An 18134-nucleotide genomic window follows, 5' to 3' on the forward strand; every position below is an offset into this window, starting at 1 on the left:
CTTTCAAGGGACTCTAAACAATGAGCTCAGTGAGGCTGTTCTGTCTAATTACTCAGAGACAGGGATGCTAAAGAGGAATTAATGACAGTTGACAAGTGCAATTAATAATTATAGCAAAGCCGGGAGTCATGCAGCAGGCAGATGACAATGCCGGGGTAACTGTACATGGCAGCTTTCATCGGTTCCTGTTCCCTGTGTGTTTAAAGTGAGAGGCTTTGTGCGGGATGGGCCACACTTCATCCTGACAGGGTGGACACTGTAATTCAGCAACGCTAATGGATAGAGTCAGTCCTATTCGTTTTCATTCTCTTTCTCTTCTCCTTTTCCCCCTCTCCTCTCCTCCACCCCACCTCCCTCCTTGCTTTTTGCAGTTCCAATTTGGTGAAAGAAACATAATGCAACTTAAAACAAAAGTTAACAGGAAAGAGCTGCATGATTATCAGCTGGTGACAAAGCTACTTAAAATTCCTCTTGGGCAATGGGAAGAAGGGGCCTGGAAAAGGCATCCAGAAGTGGAATTTCCATATCAAAGGGCAGGCCTTTGGCTCTGAATGGTAATTAAAGTCCCCTGATTTCATCTTCATGGTCAAGTCATGAAAGGGGAAAAATTAGAGACAAGAATTTTTTGCTCCCTTCAAACTACAGAAAGGAGAGCTGTAAATTAAATGAAAGTTGAGCTAAAAGGTGTCTAACACTCCAATCTTTACATCTAATAGAAGTTATGATATTTCTCAAGCATTTATTCAGTTCACATCTTCATGCTACCCTGATTATGAAGGATATAATGTCTGCTTACATTTATTGGGCACACATCTCTGGCTTCCTGAGTTTGCAAAGATATCAGTTTTCATTACACTGTTTTGGCAGCCAAGTCATTGGGGAAGGTTTGTACACTTTGAGCAAAACTAACCTCTTTTAAGAATTACTTCTTCAGGTAACCAAAAGAACATACACGGGCTTGTTCAATTTTAGGTAAATGTTGGTCAGAGTTAACAAGAACTTGTATTTCAAAGTGCTGTAGATTTGATTTTTATTTGCTACAAATTGTGCCTCTTCTTTCATTGATTGCTGGACCTATTTTACTGTCTCTTATCCAACACTCCCATTTTTAAGGTCATTGCTTTAGGAAATAACTAGAGGACCAGTGCACGACCAGTGCACCAAATTCGTGCATGGGTAGGGTCCCTAAGCCTGGCTGGCGATCAGGGCCGATCGGGGCTTTCCTTCATCCCATGCCTCCCCCTGGTGGTCAGTGCACGTCATAGCAAGCAATCGAACTCTCAGTCAAACTCCCGAGGGGACACTTTGCATATTAGCCTTTTATATATATAGATTATTTCAAATCGAAGTATGGGACTTATAAGCAGTTTCAAATTCATTACAGAAGAATGACACTTATGTTCTGGGAAATAAGAACTTAGAAATCTTATTTTTTTTTTCTTTTATGAGATGTTAAACTTGGACCTACCTCTCTATACATTAAAGATCACAGAACCTTTCCTTTTTCAAAACAGCCCAGAAGCCTGGCCACACTCCAATGTAGATAATTACATTCCATCTACCTAATTCCCTAGTTGCTTTAATTTGAAATAATTCCACTTTGCTGTTCATCCCCCTTACTTCTTATCCTTAAACTGTTTTGTAGCCTCTTAGGCATCTTTACAAGCTACCAAATATCTCCCATCCTCCAAGTACTGAATTGGATTTGGGATAAGATAAATTATACAGCCATAAATTAGTACTTACAGATTCATTCAAAACAAAACACAAACACAAACTACAGCTGAATTTCAAGTCACCTTCTCCAGATACATTGGGCCTAGTGTGCTAAGTAGAAAGCTGTTCTCATAACAAGAATTAGTTCATGCATTCTCAAAAGGTGATACTGCTACCAAAGGCTCAAAAATTGTTGTTAGGAGGCATAATTGACTTATCCTTTTTATGCAAAAAGTACAGATACATATACAGTATATGCAATATATCTGTTGTGTTAAAATTTCATGGGGGAGCTATTAGGGAAGATTTTATAAAGGGCTCTTTGGGGAAGATGATAGTGAAAAAATATTGAGAGACTCTGATTTAGGCTTATACCCATCCTTATTTATTGATGATATAAGAGACAAGGAATGGCAGAGTTCAGGATAACTCAGCACCATTCTTTCTACTTTGCTTTTTTTTTTGTTGTTTTTTTTCTGCCTCTCTTCATGTATTGTCAAAGTCTGTGGTAGAGATAAAGAACCAGTGTGATCTACTCCTTATTTCTTACCCACTCTTAAGGAGTGAAATGGGTGGACCAATAGAATACAGTAAGGAATGACTGAGGAATTATAAATATACATTAATCCAAGCACTTAAAAGAATGAAAAGTAATCCAATTAAAGCCTAAAGAGAAAGATCATAAATAACATTAAGACTACAATATATTAAACACTGATTTAGAATTATCATTGGAGAGATAGTAGGGAATATTAGTTTAATATATATTTATAGAGGAAAAAGGCATACACTATCTTCTAGACTTCAGTGATTAAATAAAATATTAAAATAATACTGATGGAATGGATATAGTGATACATTTTCTAACTTGCTCTTCTGAGAGAATGTACTAAATTTGGGATATCACAGAACAGTTAAAAATATTTAAAAACTGTGGCTAAATGAGAATGTTAGTCCATCTAGTCCAGTATTGTTTAGTGGCTGGATTGTGTTGTTATGAATACATTGTTAGGCCAAACAGAATATGTTAACAACACCCAACAAGTAACTGAATCTTGAGAAGCAATGGATGATGATGATGATGATGATGATGATGAAGATAATGGTGGTGATTATAATTACATGACACCAACTCTGAGTTAGGAACTGTTCTAAGTACTTTACTTATACGAATTTAATTATGTGAAAAACCCTAAGTTACTTACTATTACCATCATACCTATTTTTATAGATGAGGAAATTAAGGCACAGATAGTTGAGCAACTTGCCCAATAATTTATTTTGAGTGTAAGGATGATAATAGCATATCATCTGTAAAGCCTTCTAAAGACTTTTAAATTCATTTTTACTTCCATTGCCTTAAGAAGAGTTAAATGCTAAATAATAGAAATGTGATACTATCCCTTCAAAGGCAGTTTAGGGTTTCAAGGTTTTATGAAATAGTTGTCTCTTTTCCCTTCCCAAGACAAAATGTCTTAAAATTTTCACTTGAAAACATGTGTCATGTTTCTTTTATGTGATACCCCAATTCATTATTTGGGGACTTATAAGATCAATTTTAAACAATATCTGTATGACAGTTTCTCATTCCTCTTATAGTCACTGCGGTCTTACTTCTCTTTTGTTTGCCCTTTCCATCTGTGCCTTAAAGACAATAAAGCATAAATGACTTGAGGGAACCTCAGGAGATGAATAAAGGTAGACTGTGTCTCTTCTACCATTTCTAGTTCTGGGTTTTTTCTAGATGATTTTTCATGTGTGGATGTTGACATAAATAATCCAAGAAGAGTAAGATCTTAGATCCTTTTCAAATGATCTGCAACCTTACAGAATAAAGAGGTAAGCAAGCAGTACACATGTTTCTCCTGTCATAGCTATGAGGAGCTGGAAAGGAATTCACATAATAATTTCACCCTCCAACAAAAGTTTGTGTCTGAACTGCCTGGTAGGGACACACTTGCCTCCAGTCTCTTGGCTCTCTCTTTGTTTCCATTTCTTTCCCTTTTTTTCCCCCCTCTTTTGTCTTTCTTTTCTTATCTCAGTGTCTCTATGTATCTCTCTTGCTTCCTAGCTCAAATGCATCATTTTCTGCTATTGTGCTTAAAAAACTTGGCTGCAGGGGCTCTGAAATGAATAAAAATGTAATCCTCACTGTGCCCATTGTGTGCTCTCATTTGTTTTTGCTGTATCGATTTATCAGCGGAGGGAAATTACTTGCTGGAAGAGAGGATGCCAGTCAGAATGACATTTATTTCATAGTACAAGGAGGCTCTCCAGCGTGTTTCCATGTAACCCAGATATTGGAGCTGTAAAAGGGCTTGTAACAAGGTTTAGTGCTATGATTAGATCGTGTGGAGCACCTTGCTTTCATAACAACAGGCACTCTGCAGGAGCTAGGGCCTTGGGTTATGGTCAACCCTTTTTTTTTTTTTAAACATAGATACAGAATTCAATGATTCCCTCCCCACCTAAACTGTTTCTATTCCAAAAGCCAAACCTTGCAGACTTACAAGAATAAAAGAGGTATATTTTTAGATGCCTAAAGCTTTTACAACATCAAATTAATTAAATGCATAAATAGATGAAATGCTTACCTATTAATCCTCTCAACTTTTTTTTTTTTTTTTTGCCCTTTTCCCTTTATTTTGGAGAAATTGTTCCATTTTAATTCACCAAAGCAAATCTTTTCATTCAGTGATTGTAAGTTACATGTGCTCAGGGCTACCAATTACCTGTGAAACCACGCACATTCTCTATGTGAAAACTAAGGCAAGTGTAGCAAATTATAACAGCAACTGTTCTTGGCTCAGATACTAGAGATATATTTTCATAGGTCTTTGCTATTATTTTTATAAGACTGGTATTTAGGAAATTAATTAGTTTCATTGTCTTCCTAATTTTTCATAGAGGGGGCCCAATTGGAATGTTTATGATAGCCATTTTCCCCCTCTATGGAATGAGAGAAATGAGTCTATTTCCTAGGGAATGTGTTCATTTTTATAAGACTACATAAATGTTTTCTTCTCCCCTTTCCTCATAGCTGAGATTTGTTCGTTTTGTAATGTTGGCAAAGGCAAAAATGATTGAGATTTGTAGAACAAAAAACAATACTAAACTTAAGTTAGCAAATAAAACAAAGATCTGCACTTCTTTTTTTAGCAGCACTTTTTTAAATAACTGGGTTTGTTTGCGATGTTGAAGTCTATTGGGCTATGGATGGAAAATATGCCTGTCCATTCCTTTTTTGAATATCTGGCCTAGTTCACTAGGGACTGGGATGTCTCTTAAAGAAGATTGGAACTTTCAGTCAAATTTAGATTTATGGTATAACATAGGCTTAGACCAAGAAGAAACAAGGAAATAAGTGGTAGTTACTTTATTATGTTTTATTAAATGTAGAAAGTAACTTTTTTTGGAATTCAAGGAGGTCATCAAAATATCAAGCGAGGGAATAGAACTTCCTGGCGTTCTAAGTCATACCTCTGACATATATTTTGGGACTAGCATTGTTCAACATTAGTATACTTTTGGTAGTTCATTAGAAAAAAATTAAAATTTTATCAGCTCTATAAAAAATTAGGATAATAGTGAACCAAATAAAGTCTCTAAACCCCAGGTTTATAAGAATAATAGCAAAAACTTATTATTTATCTTGAAGAAATACAGTATGTTTTAATGGTTTAAATCTTAGTCTCAGCTGATTCCCTCAGCCTGTTGCTGGTACCCAAACATTGTACAGTTCTCTCTTGAGTATTTCACTACAGAATAATATAACTGCCAACTCTAGGAAAGTTAGTCCTGGATGTTGGTCTTTACTGTAATTCTTAGAAGGTAAGTTTAGGGAAAAAAAAAACTATAGGAATTATAAAGGACAAGTGATTAGGAAACTGGTGTTTTATATTCTGAATGGAGAAGATTTTCAGTATGAGAGCCAGTATATAATACTCAGAATCATGGCCTGTTTCTGTTGAGTGCCTTTCAACTGAAATTATTGGGAATTATTGGGAATAATCTAACTTATTATACCATGCCATACATTCTCTGAACTGGAATTCTTTGGGTAGCTTTAGTGATAATTCTCTCTAAATTATTTTCATTGTCTCTTTAAATTTCGTTTATTAATTACAATTTACATTCAGTGTTTTTTGGTACTGGTTTCAGGTGTACGGTATAGTGCTTAGACAATCAGAGGCTTTACAAAGTGGTTCTCCTTTCAAGCACCCACCTGGCAGTGCGCATAGTTACTCAATATTATAGGCTGTATTGCCTATCATTTACTTTACATCTCTGTGACTGTTTTGTGACTACCACTTTATAATTCGTAATCCCAATTCTTAATGATCTTACTTTGTACTTTTGAATGAATTAACCCCCCTAAATGACTAGACATAATATTTTAAAAGCTAAATTAAAATGGAGTTTTGGAAAACCCAATTATCCATGTTACTTTTTGTTGAGCTGCTTGAATTCCAAGAAGTTTCAGAATTTCAAAGACAAATACTGCTGCCTTTAGATTTTTAACAAAACCCTACAATGGCTGAACCTTCTAGCGAATCTGTCAGTTTCTCTGTTCTGTGGACAACTGCAGTTTCATTTGCTTCTCCTGCTGGTATTAATGGAAAAACCATCCTTTTGACATGTTTAGGCTGTGTCTCAAAGTTCCCTATCTCTTGCTGAGGTAATAAAGGTTAGAAAGCACTGGCTGCAAGTGATTTGTGTCTTGGCTACAATCCTTTCCATAAGACCTGCTTGGAATAGTTATGCATTAATACTGCAAGATGTAAAATGTGCTAGGTGAATGCATTATATTGAAGAAGATGCTCCTCATAAATTTTTACATGTTTATTATATGCATATATAATATATAATATATAATATATAATATATAATATATAATATATAATATATAATATATAATATATAATATATAATATATAATATATAATATATAATATATAATATAAAGAACTTTACCATTACAGACTTTCCACTTTCAATTCATGTATTACCAATAGCAACTTTATTCTACCCTATACTTCAAACTAGAGGTGGTATTGCAAATAGGCAGTTCAGATAGATTTCTGAAGTTTATATCTTTGTGATTCAACTATTATTTCCTAACTCCTATGATCTTTCATTAAAAAAAAAGCATTGTTATTGATTTCAGAGAGGAAGAAGAGGGAGAGGAAAATAGAAATATCAATGATGAGAGAGAATCATGGGATCAACTGCCTCCTGCATGCCCCCTACTGAAGATCGAGCCCACAACCTGGGCATATGCCCTGACCAGGAATCAAGCCATGACCTCCTGCTTCATAGGTCGATGCTCAATCACTGAGCCATGCCGGCCAGGCCCTATGATCTTTCATTCACTGAATTTAAAAGCAGTGCTTGGGCATGTTCAAAGTGGAGATATGCCTACTTCTCTATCTTAAGGAGCAGGGTCTCCTTGTGGTCTAGATATCACAATACCATTTCCCTTTCATATAAAGGAAATCGAGTGGCATAGAAAAGGAAGAAAAGTACGAGTATCAGAAGTAAGTACCAGAACAAAAGAGCTCTCAGAGTACTGAGTGAAATCAAAGACCATTTAATTTGAATGTGGTGGTAGTGTTTTACTGGTGAGATACTGAGGTTAAATGCACCCATGTGGGGTCTGTTTTATCTCAGTGAGGTGGTTTCCAGCTGCAGTGGTTCATTCTGGGCTGATCAAGGGCATGTTGGCCTGGTATCTCACCCCACACTTTGCAATGCCATGTGATTGTGAAGCGACGCATGTGAACTTGCCTGGTTTGGCAGCTGTCAACTGTAAATGGCCATATGTAATGATAAGTAAAGTTGTTGTCAACTGTCAATAGGCCATATGTAATGATGAGTAAAGTTACAGGCTGTTGTCTGATTAGATGTAAGATAGGATAAAGAAAAAAACACTGAAACCTGTCTCTGAAAGCTCTAAAACAGGTAGATTTTTTTTAAAAGGTCTTGTGTTATGTATCACTTATGTACCCATATTTCTGTTTTGACCCAGTTTCTCTATATATATAAAAAATGAATTATTTTCATTGGTACTGACTCACAGTGGAAGGGGAAAACATTACAAATCAAAGGCTAGAACCTCTGATTACTTGGGGGAACATTCAAATGGGAGGGATTTTGGTTTGTAGGGCAGGTACACACCTAGGAAAGATCTCTTCATAGTCACTCTCCCTTCTCCAATACACGGAAAACATTTCATTCAAGACTAAACATTTACTAAGCAGTATTCTGTGCAGGGTAGTATGATGGGAAAGTGTGAAATTATTGCTTTAGGATAAATATTATTGTCAGTCCAGAGAGATGATCAATGGCATAGGCATGATAGATCAATACAGCTAAGCAGTCATTCTTTGTCATGTTTTCTACTAAAGGGTCATGTTTTCAACCACCAGCTCCATGAATGATCACTATTGTGTGATTTCTAAGCTTTTTCTTGGCACCATCTTTCTTTGGTCATTTTTAATGCAAAGATCCTCTTCATCATTTTCTTTGTGACTATCATACATCAACCTAGAACAAAATATTCTGAAAAACATAAGGAACCTAATCCAAGTTAGAAAGAAAGGCACTGTACTGAGAGAGCTGGTGCACAACAAAGAACCTATAGTCAAAAGATGACCAGGAAGGAGAGGGTGAGAATGTGGGCCTAACAAGGCTAAACAAAAGAAAAGGAAGTAGAAGAAAAGAAAGGAACTCCCTGTTTCTTCCTTCTTATAGAACAAAACATTGAGTTCTTTTTTTTGCATCCCAGCTCCCGGAAGGCCGCAATCTATTTATCTCAGAAATATTGGCCCTCTGAGCATGGAGTTTGAAAAAGCCGCTCTAAGAATTTCTCTCCAAAGGCAAATCCCCACATGCCAAATTCAAGCTCTCCTCTACAAGCCTCCCATTCAAGTCCCTCAAAACATGCTTCCAGAAAATTCTGTTGTTGCTATTTCTTCTCTTCTGAAAAGGGAGGCTCAACACAATTCTTTCGCTATCATGTATTTCCTGACAAGTCCAATAAAACTTCATCTTGAACAGAAAGCCTCGCAAAGATTCCCTTAGATCAGTGGTCGGCAAACTCATTAGTCAACAGAGCCAAATAGCAATAGGACAATGATTGAAATTTCTTTTGAGAGCCGGAAACCAACTTCTGCGCATGGGCCACGAAGTTTCAATCACACTGTACATGCGTGCCCGCACGTGGTATTTTGTGGAAGAGCCATACTCAAGGGGCCAAAGAGCCGCGTGTGGCTCGTGAGCCGCATTTCGCTGACCACTGCCCTAGACTCTTATAGAGACAGTTTGAGAAATGGTTTTATAGAAATGTCTCTGACTTTTCTGTCCGTTTCTTGAACTGCCATCAAGAGCTCCTTATTGGTTTAGGAATAAAGACTTAGTATGCCCACAAGGCTCTGCTTCCCGGCCCCTAGAAAACTTCCTCAGCCTTATCATATGTACTCTGTGCTTCAACCACTCTGATCTTTCCTTCTGGTCCTCAAAAGCACCAGCTCTCTCCTGTCGTTGGCCCTCAGCACAAACTCTTCTCTCTTTAATGTTTCTAACCAATCTCCCCCTTTTCTGCGTGAACTCAGTTATTGAACAGATTTCATTTCCAGCTTAATTTCTTCATGCTGCCTTCCCTCAATCTGTAGTCTAGATATGGTTCCTTATTGTCTACCCTCATGTTACATTCCTTCCCCCCAGAACTATCTCCACCAGGAATTATGCACTCATCCTTTTGTGATTGGTTGATTAATGCTCATCTCCCTTCCTAAACTACAAGTTCCAAGCAGACACCAGGCCTTTTTGTCTCCCCTGGGTGTTCCTACCTCCTGGCACCGTGTCTGGAATATAGGAGCCACTTGGTAATTTTTTCTTTGTATGAATGAATGCCCCTCTGTGACGTCTTCAAAAATAAATCACTCATGTAGTTGAGAGCTGGTACATTTCTCTTTCTTGAGGAAGAGATATGCTTTTGCTTATTATATTTAATGTGATCTTTATATACCATCATATTTTTCCTTTGGAAATGGTTGGTAGAAACATTATATATATATTTTTGTTCCAAGTTGCTTAGTTTTTTCTATGACTATTTCATAAATCCTCTTTTTCTGTGTCATTTACTTATGGTCTTTTTACTTTGTATTTCATTATAAGCCGTCTGAAAGCCTTTTGGAAGTATTGGGTGTATACATTAATAAATGAGATAAATCAACCCCAGGCAAGCCCATTTCCTTATAGTGGTGTTAGAATACTTTATTCTTGTGTAAACATGGCTCAAGAAGAATTTAGTGTGGTTTTTTTCTCATTTTGTTGGAAACATTTAAAAAATTTCTCTTACTTTGCACCTGTACACTACTTCTCTTCCAAGTATATTTAATCTTGAAGCACTTTCCAATCATTACTTGGTTAGCTGCCAACATGTCAGTGTTTATAGTATGGAGGAACTTAGGCAAAAAGAGCCAAAATTTCAGAATTAAAAAAAGAAAGTTGATAACATGAGAATGTATTCCTGGCTCTTAGTTTCTTGCAGTTTCTTTCCCTCAGGTGGTATGATGCTAGGTTGATAATCATTCATGTGGGATTATTATTTTAATTTCCTTTCACTTTTTTTTTAGTTTGAAACATTGAGTTTTATATGACAGACAATGATCAATATGATTGTCATAAAATATTTTATTTCAAACACCCTTTAAAAATCAGTTTGATAGATAATAGATAGTATTTGTATAGATGTAAATAATTTGAGAAAATCAGTGGGGAAAGTAATATCCCCTAAAATTGAAATAAGCAATTTTTTAGTAGTCAGTGTGATATGGCACCTAAGTAGACATTTTATGAAAAAATGTTATCCTATATAATAAAAGCCTAATATGCAAATTGTCCCTTGGACCTGGAGTTTGACTGGGAGTTTGACTGCTTGCTATGATGTGTGCTGACCACCAGGGGGTGGAGCGGAATATGGTGGGCGTCTGCAACGTGGCGCTGGCAGCAGGCCGCAGTGGAGGCACTGCCGGCCTGATGGGCCCCTACAAGAGTGGGACTGTGGCAGGATGGTGGGGCAGGTGAACAGGTGGTGCCAGGCCAAGGCGGGTGCGAGTGGGGCCAATCGCCCCACTGACCACTCCACAGACAGCAACCAGCGTTCATTACAGAGAAAGGGCAAATAGCAGTATTAAAATATTTCTTCTAATTATTTTCCTTTCAATGTACATGAATCCGTGCACTGGGCCACTAGTTAAAATATAAGTTTCAACAAGACTAAAGCCAAAACTTTGAATACATGCATGCCAATTGTGTAATGTTGAAGGCATAGATTTATTTTATTTTTATTTGTTTATTTTTTAAAATATATTTTTATTGATTTCAGAGATGAAGGGAGAGAGAGATAGAAACACCAATGATGAGAGAGAATCATTGATTGGCTGCCTCCTGCATGCCCCACACTGGGATCAAGCCACAACCTGGGCATGTGCCCTGACCGGGAATCAAACCCTGACCTTCTGGTTCATAGGTTGACACTCAAACACTGAGCTACACCAGCTGGGCCATGCGTTTATTTGATGGCCAAAGGCTGAACTTGGCCCAAACGTGATATAGTCACTTGATGCTAGCCAATGATATTAGCACTCAACAGATGAGCTAATAAACACAAAATAGTTTAGGCTTATACAATTCCACATTGAAGCCATTTTTTATTTTGGATAAGTAGAATGTAGAATTTTCCACAGGTTAAAACAAAAATATCTAAAATGGATATTTTTTTCTTTGTTTCATTAAGGATTTTTTTCTTTATCTTCTTATGTGTTTAATTTGAATTCTGTATTCCCATAGATCTTTCCTTTAGGTGCTCTATATTTTATCTGTCTTATATCTTTTATTTATGTTATTACTTTGTCAAATTTAATTGTTGTTATTCTTTGGGATTTAATTTTTGTTAAAAATTACCTAAGTTTCACATCCACCAATTCTAGATGTGGGCCAAATCATATACACATATGTGCATGTACATACATACACTCACAGCCCTACCTCCATAACCCCAAACTAGTTAAGGCCCCAATTCAAATTTTAATGAACCAAATGTGTTGCTCTATCTGCCCATTTGTGCTAAGGTGTCAAGTATATAGAGCATCAGATTGAATTAGCTTCTGCAGCTCAATCTTAGGCAAGTCATCTTGTTTGCAAATTCCTTAAGTGTGTTGCCTATGTTTTGTTTTGGTTTTTCTTTTGTTTCTCATTTCCTACTTTCTGTAATCATCAACCAATGCATTAACTCATTCACTAATATTCATTATAATCTTATTATTTTCTAGGTACATCCTAGATTTTGTTGTTATAATGGTAAAGAGAAAGCAAAAAATAAACAAAAAAATGAAACAAAAACACTCTCAAAACACAAATCATGTTCTCAGCCATCATGAAACTCACAGCCTAGTGATAAGAGAAATTACTGCTAATTAAACAATTATATAAACCAATACATATACAATTGTGAATGTAATGAATGCTTGAAAAGAAGGGTAAACATTGATGAGCCTTCTAATAGGAGGATTTGACCTAATCAGAATGTTTAGAGAAGGCATTCCTGAAACATGAGTTAGGCATAAACTAGGTGAATATTATAAATGATAAAACCCTATTGCTCATTAGCTCTGCCCCCAGGCAACGTGATGTTTGTTTTATCTGTGTCAACTTATCTAATCCTCTCAAATATCCTGGGAGGATGGCACTATTATTTACCCCAGCTTTCAGGGGGAAACTAAGCACTGAGAAGATGCCAACCTAGGGATCTGCTCCAGCACCCAACTGTTTAACCTTTCACTTCTGTCCTCCCTACTCAAAAAGCAGGGGGAAGAATGTCCCAGGTGTAGAACTTGCCCAGCTTGTGCATATGCCCAGAGAAGGCCAGCAGGAATGGAAAGGTACAGGAGAGGAAGCCAGCAGATTATCAAGTTACCTCCATTTGCTTTATAAGCATCTCCAGCATCCACTACTCCTCACATGTCACAGACCAACCCACGGCCCATGGGCAGCACCTTTCTTCAGGGTGCAGTGGGTCACTGCTGGATGCTGTTTAAGGTCTTCCAGACAGAACTATTTCAGATTACATGAAGAGCCACAGAGATTTAAGATTAGAGAAGTTCGATACAAAAAAAAAAATATATATATATATATATATATATATAGGAAAGCTTTCTTCTTTTCCCTTTCCAATATGAAAACAATGACTTGATGTGAAACCACCTACTTGACTACACTGAGAATTTAAATCTTCCTCACAGGGTAGGTGGTCACCTTGATCAATTTGAAAATTGATAAGTTAAATGGCTTGAGCTCAGAATAACTCTAGAGCCATCATTTAAAAGATAACATAGTTCATGTTTGGGAAGATTCATGGTGGTTGTTTTTTGGTTTCAAAATTAAGAATATTTCTAGTTGGGTTGAAGCTCCAAGTATAGTTAGATGGAGAAACTGTTATATTATTAATACAGGGACTTCACTCTCTGCAGTAGTATAATGGGACTCCCAGTATATATTGTTATGATAATAATTACACATGTAATTTAAAAGAAAAAAAAAGCCATTTGTATAGTTAATGAAAAACCCTGTTGCTCTTTTGATAAGTGGTTAGTCAGTTAAATTATTCTGTAATACTGCTAGTCTAAGGCGACTTAGGGTTTTTAGAATGATTGTTTAAATGTTATATCCGAACAATACATAAAGACAAATAGTTACATGGATTGGTTGTATGAAAGTGAAAAATTAAGTTTAACAAATATATGGCAAGTGAAAATAATATAGTTTCTATTTGGAATAACAGCTTTAGTAATTCTTTTTCTCTTTGCATTACTAAAAAGCAAGTTATTGAGCATTTTCCACTTTTAATGTCTTGCTTACAATTGAAAAAATATAAGGTAGAAATTACTGTTATTACCTTAAATTGGAATATTATTTATGTATTCAAAATATTCAGAAAAACATATTTCACATGGAAGCATAAACTATGAAACAAAGGAAATACTAGAGATTATTTATAAGCTGAAGCAGAGAAATATAGCTTTGGTTGTTAAAACCTTTATAACACATCTCTAGTAAATCATGTACTATTGATCTAAATAAAATATGTTTTATGATATGAAAGTGTATAAGTCTTGAGTTCCAAGTTCATAGGATTATACATATGTCTTCTTAAATATTAGTTGCTTTTCTGTTATAAAAGGGAAATTTGTAACACTATTCAAAATAATGGAATTACAAAGAGAAAGCAAAAGCCTTCACAGTTGCCTTTTTTCCCAGAGATAACCACTTTAGCAGTTTGTTTTATAACCTCTTGCTGTATATAAAGAACTGCCCCCTCCCCCTAAAATGGTGTCATAATCTTAATTCCCTCTTGATGGACATTAGGGTTGTTTTCCATTACTTACTTGGGCAAATAATGCTACAAATGACTATTTTGTTAGGCATGTATCTTTGTACCCTTAAGTTATTATGTAGATCAATTACTATGATAAATTACTAGCCATGAAATAAAAATCATGCACTTTTAAAATTTTCATACAGATTGCCAAATAACCCTCAAAATGTACAAATTTACACTCTCACTAATGCTATGTAAGGATCTCTTTTCTCCCAGATATAAGCACTAAGATCTCTTAAAATTATATCAGTTGGATAGAAAAGTGATATCTCATTACTTTTCTAGCCAGTTTATTTTCATTACTTTGTTTATTGCTGTGTATTCATGTTCAGAATAGGCTAGAATGATACAAGAAGAAACAAACCCCACTTGTATAGCTCAGTGGGAATAAAGGTAAGGTTGGTATAAGAAGTTGAAAATGGATCTTGCATATTAGTTTATTTCACATCTTCTAGTGTTTTCAAAGTGCCCTCATTTTTGAAAAACGAGTTTGCATATCATGACACATACATTGAAATGTTTGCTTTAGTAGAAAAATGAGCAGAACTGTAGCAAACCCTTCTCTATAACAAAATTATTTTAATACCTTTCAGGCAAGAAATTAGTTTCATCAAGAAAATTGATTTAATTTGAAAGAGGCACAGTATTTATAGCCATAACGGGGTTAAACATTTTTCTCCACTCCTCTATCAGAAAATAGCTTCTAACCAGTATATAGCTCCAAATCAATTAGTTCAGTTTAAGGTTTTTATTAATTCTCCTCCCATCCTTATGACATTTATTTTCTGTGAAAATCTTTGAAGTTCTTCACATAACTTTACAAAATAGACAAAATAACTTTTGATGGCCAGCTGACTGGCCCAAAGAAAAATTTGCAATTGACCCTATTTAATTATTTTGGTTCACAGAGCAATATAGTGACAAATGATTTTAACATACCCTTTCAGTCTTCTTAATATTTTTTTTCTATTTCCAAGTACCTAAATTCACTTAAAATTAAATTATATAAAGTAAGAAAACTCACTTTATTACCAATGGCTTTGAAAGCAGTCAGTAGCTGATTAATTTTTATGAGTTATCCAATACTTACAGTATTTTAGAAACCTAAATAGAAGAGAAACCCAGAATATCGATATCTTACAAGTAGTAACTTACTTGTTTGCCAGACCTGCATGCTGTGTATCTTACCTGCACAGTTTTTGTCTCTCTCTCTCTCTCTTTCTCTCTCTCTCTCTTTTTCTTTTAACCTGCACAGTTTTTGAATGTCAGCCTAATGAGTTTGACTATGCCATTGAGACTGGAAGAGAAGTACACTTTCCTCATTGTCTTCTCCAGAGGTACCTTTGGACATCTGAATGCTGCAAAATAAAAAGGAAGCTTTGATCCATAGAGATCATGAAAATAGAGGATGGCTTTTATTTTTCATTGAGTGTTATTTTAGATCATCTCTCTATGTGAGTCCTAGTTCTGATTTAACAGACCTTCCTGCCATAATCATGGTCAGGAACAGAGAGATAGATTGTTTTTAATTGTCCTGAGTTTTGTTCTTATTTTGAAAAGTATTCTGTGTGTTAAGTTTTCTTTGAAAAAAAATTTTAAATCATAAAGTAGGAACAAAGAGGCTTTTGTAATCAAAGCAGGCAAAGCTGCTCATGTCTTTAAATCTGTCTATAATGAAATTATTTTAAGTTCTTTCAAAATCTACCTTCATTTAACTAATAGGAAACATCTTGTTGCTTTAGGTGTATTGATATATCCTGGTATTATACTTTGATTGCAAAATAATATGCCTTATTAAATAAGGGAAATCTTGATGATGAACCTGAAGTTTTTCTCAATAGTGTCCACATGTGCTTAGGTATTCTCTACTGTTAAAGATTTTTAACAACCAAGGGAGGGGATTCAGAGTACATCTAATCAATCTTTCTGTTTTGTGACACTGCACTAAACCATTACACTTACCAAGTGAAACTCCTGCCATAGAAGAGAGATTTAGTAACCTATTCTCAGTGAATACTTGAGTTATACATTGCTTTTAAACATGTCATTAAGAAACATCTTTGTAGTAATAAGTATCTCAACTTGAAAATTTATATTGCATGTTAATTTTAATGGAAAAATAGAATGACTGCATGAAAAGCAATACTGGCACCATAGATGTTGTTCACAACAGTAACAACCACTTGATGGAATCACTTCATTTGACATATAAATTTTCTCTACTTGCCCTGCCTTTTCCTCTCCACGCACCACCTCCCCCCACCCCCCCGCCCCGCCCCTGTTATCTGGAGTGAAATTCAGCTGCCAGTCTTGACAGTATTGTTATGCATAGTTAGATATTAGCTTGGGATAAAAGTTAATTTTTTTTCCTCTACTAATTTTACCAGAGGGGGGAAAAGGTAGCTGACTTATTGCCTAAATAGGAATTTGGCCGATGAAACAGCAAAGTGTAAGATACAGAATTTGAATACATACTTGCACATTTAAGGATTTCATTTTATCATCTGGAAATCTTGGCATTTGACTTCAATATATAGCATAGCTAAATCGCCATACATTGCGTCTTTGTGCAGAAAACTTTTGTTCTTTTGGAAAACGTGGTTTCACAGAATATGTTGCAAGCTGATAAAATGAATTTTCAGCATCAATATTCACAAATGAAGAACAGAAGCACACAAGGACAAGGGAGGTGTTACCACAGACACAGTAGTGAGGTCCCAGCTTGGAACCTCCCGTCAGCTTCTTTGATTTGCCATTAAATAACTTGTACTAAAATCAGAATTTTAAAATTAGGCTTATGATTTGACTATCCTTACAAACTAAAGAAAAAGAAAACACTTTAGATAAACTAAAATGAATTTTTGAGACAGCTGAATGTGAATACGACCACTACATGTAGCTTTTATTTTTAAGAATGGATAGTCAGGCAATAAATAGGATTGAGTGTGTCACATTCCAGGATCTCTTTATGTTGTGCCATCACGTTACATATCCAAAAAGATACATACATTTTGCTAAAATTAGCATAAGAACTCATCACTGGAGCTGTGCATTCCCTCCATGGCAATGCAGTTTTATTGTTTATGTCTTCCGTACTCCCATCAAACATATACTTGGGACATTGGCTTGAAAGGCAATGGCCAGGTTACATCTCCTTTTTAAAAAAAAGTTAAAAAAATGGCATAACAATAAATTGCAGAAGTGTCTTTGGACATTTAGAGCCATGTACTGGCTGTAAGAGGAGACTTTTCTGGCAGAAAACTTGTCCTTAACCACTGAATCCCACTTTCTGTTCTGAGTGTAAACTGGCAGATTAGACATTTCCAAGGGCTTGTTCAGTGTGAAGTTTTTCAGGTGATTTCAGTTTAATGCAACCAGATAATTGTAGCTCCAGGGCTTAGTGAGGTTGTAAAGCTGCTAATCCAGACAATATTACCGGGTCACATGTTGTGCTTATAGCAGACACCTCTGCCTTTAATGGTCTCTCCCCATGCTGGCGATTCCTAGTTTCAGAAGTCCTATAAAAAGGAGGCATGCAGGCCAAGATTAAGTCTGGGGGAAAAAAACAAACAAACAAAAAAACCCAGAATGCCCACTTTGGGACAACAATGTGAAATGTGATATATTTTGCCAAAGATAAAATTTGATCTTTTTGTGACATTAGGTTCTATTTTATTCCTGATCATCTCTAAGAAAATTTAGCATTGAATTTGAAAACTGTGTCTTTTTTGTTGTTGTTGTTGTCTAAATGAGCCACTGCCAAAGCAGCCATACTCCGAGCATTTATAAACAGTTTAATCAGTTAGTGCAGTCATTATTTGGTAGGACTCTCCATTTTAGTGGAGTGCAGTAATTCACTTTCCATATTTACTCCACTCAGAACCTCTTCTGACTGACAATTGTAATGCAATATTGGATAATGATGATGTTGGGATTCTGAAGGTTGTTACCTTTTTCTCACACCCTGACCAAAATT

Source organism: Plecotus auritus (assembly GCF_963455305.1).
Source record: "Plecotus auritus genome assembly, chromosome: 3".
Classification (NCBI taxonomy): domain Eukaryota; kingdom Metazoa; phylum Chordata; class Mammalia; order Chiroptera; family Vespertilionidae; genus Plecotus; species Plecotus auritus.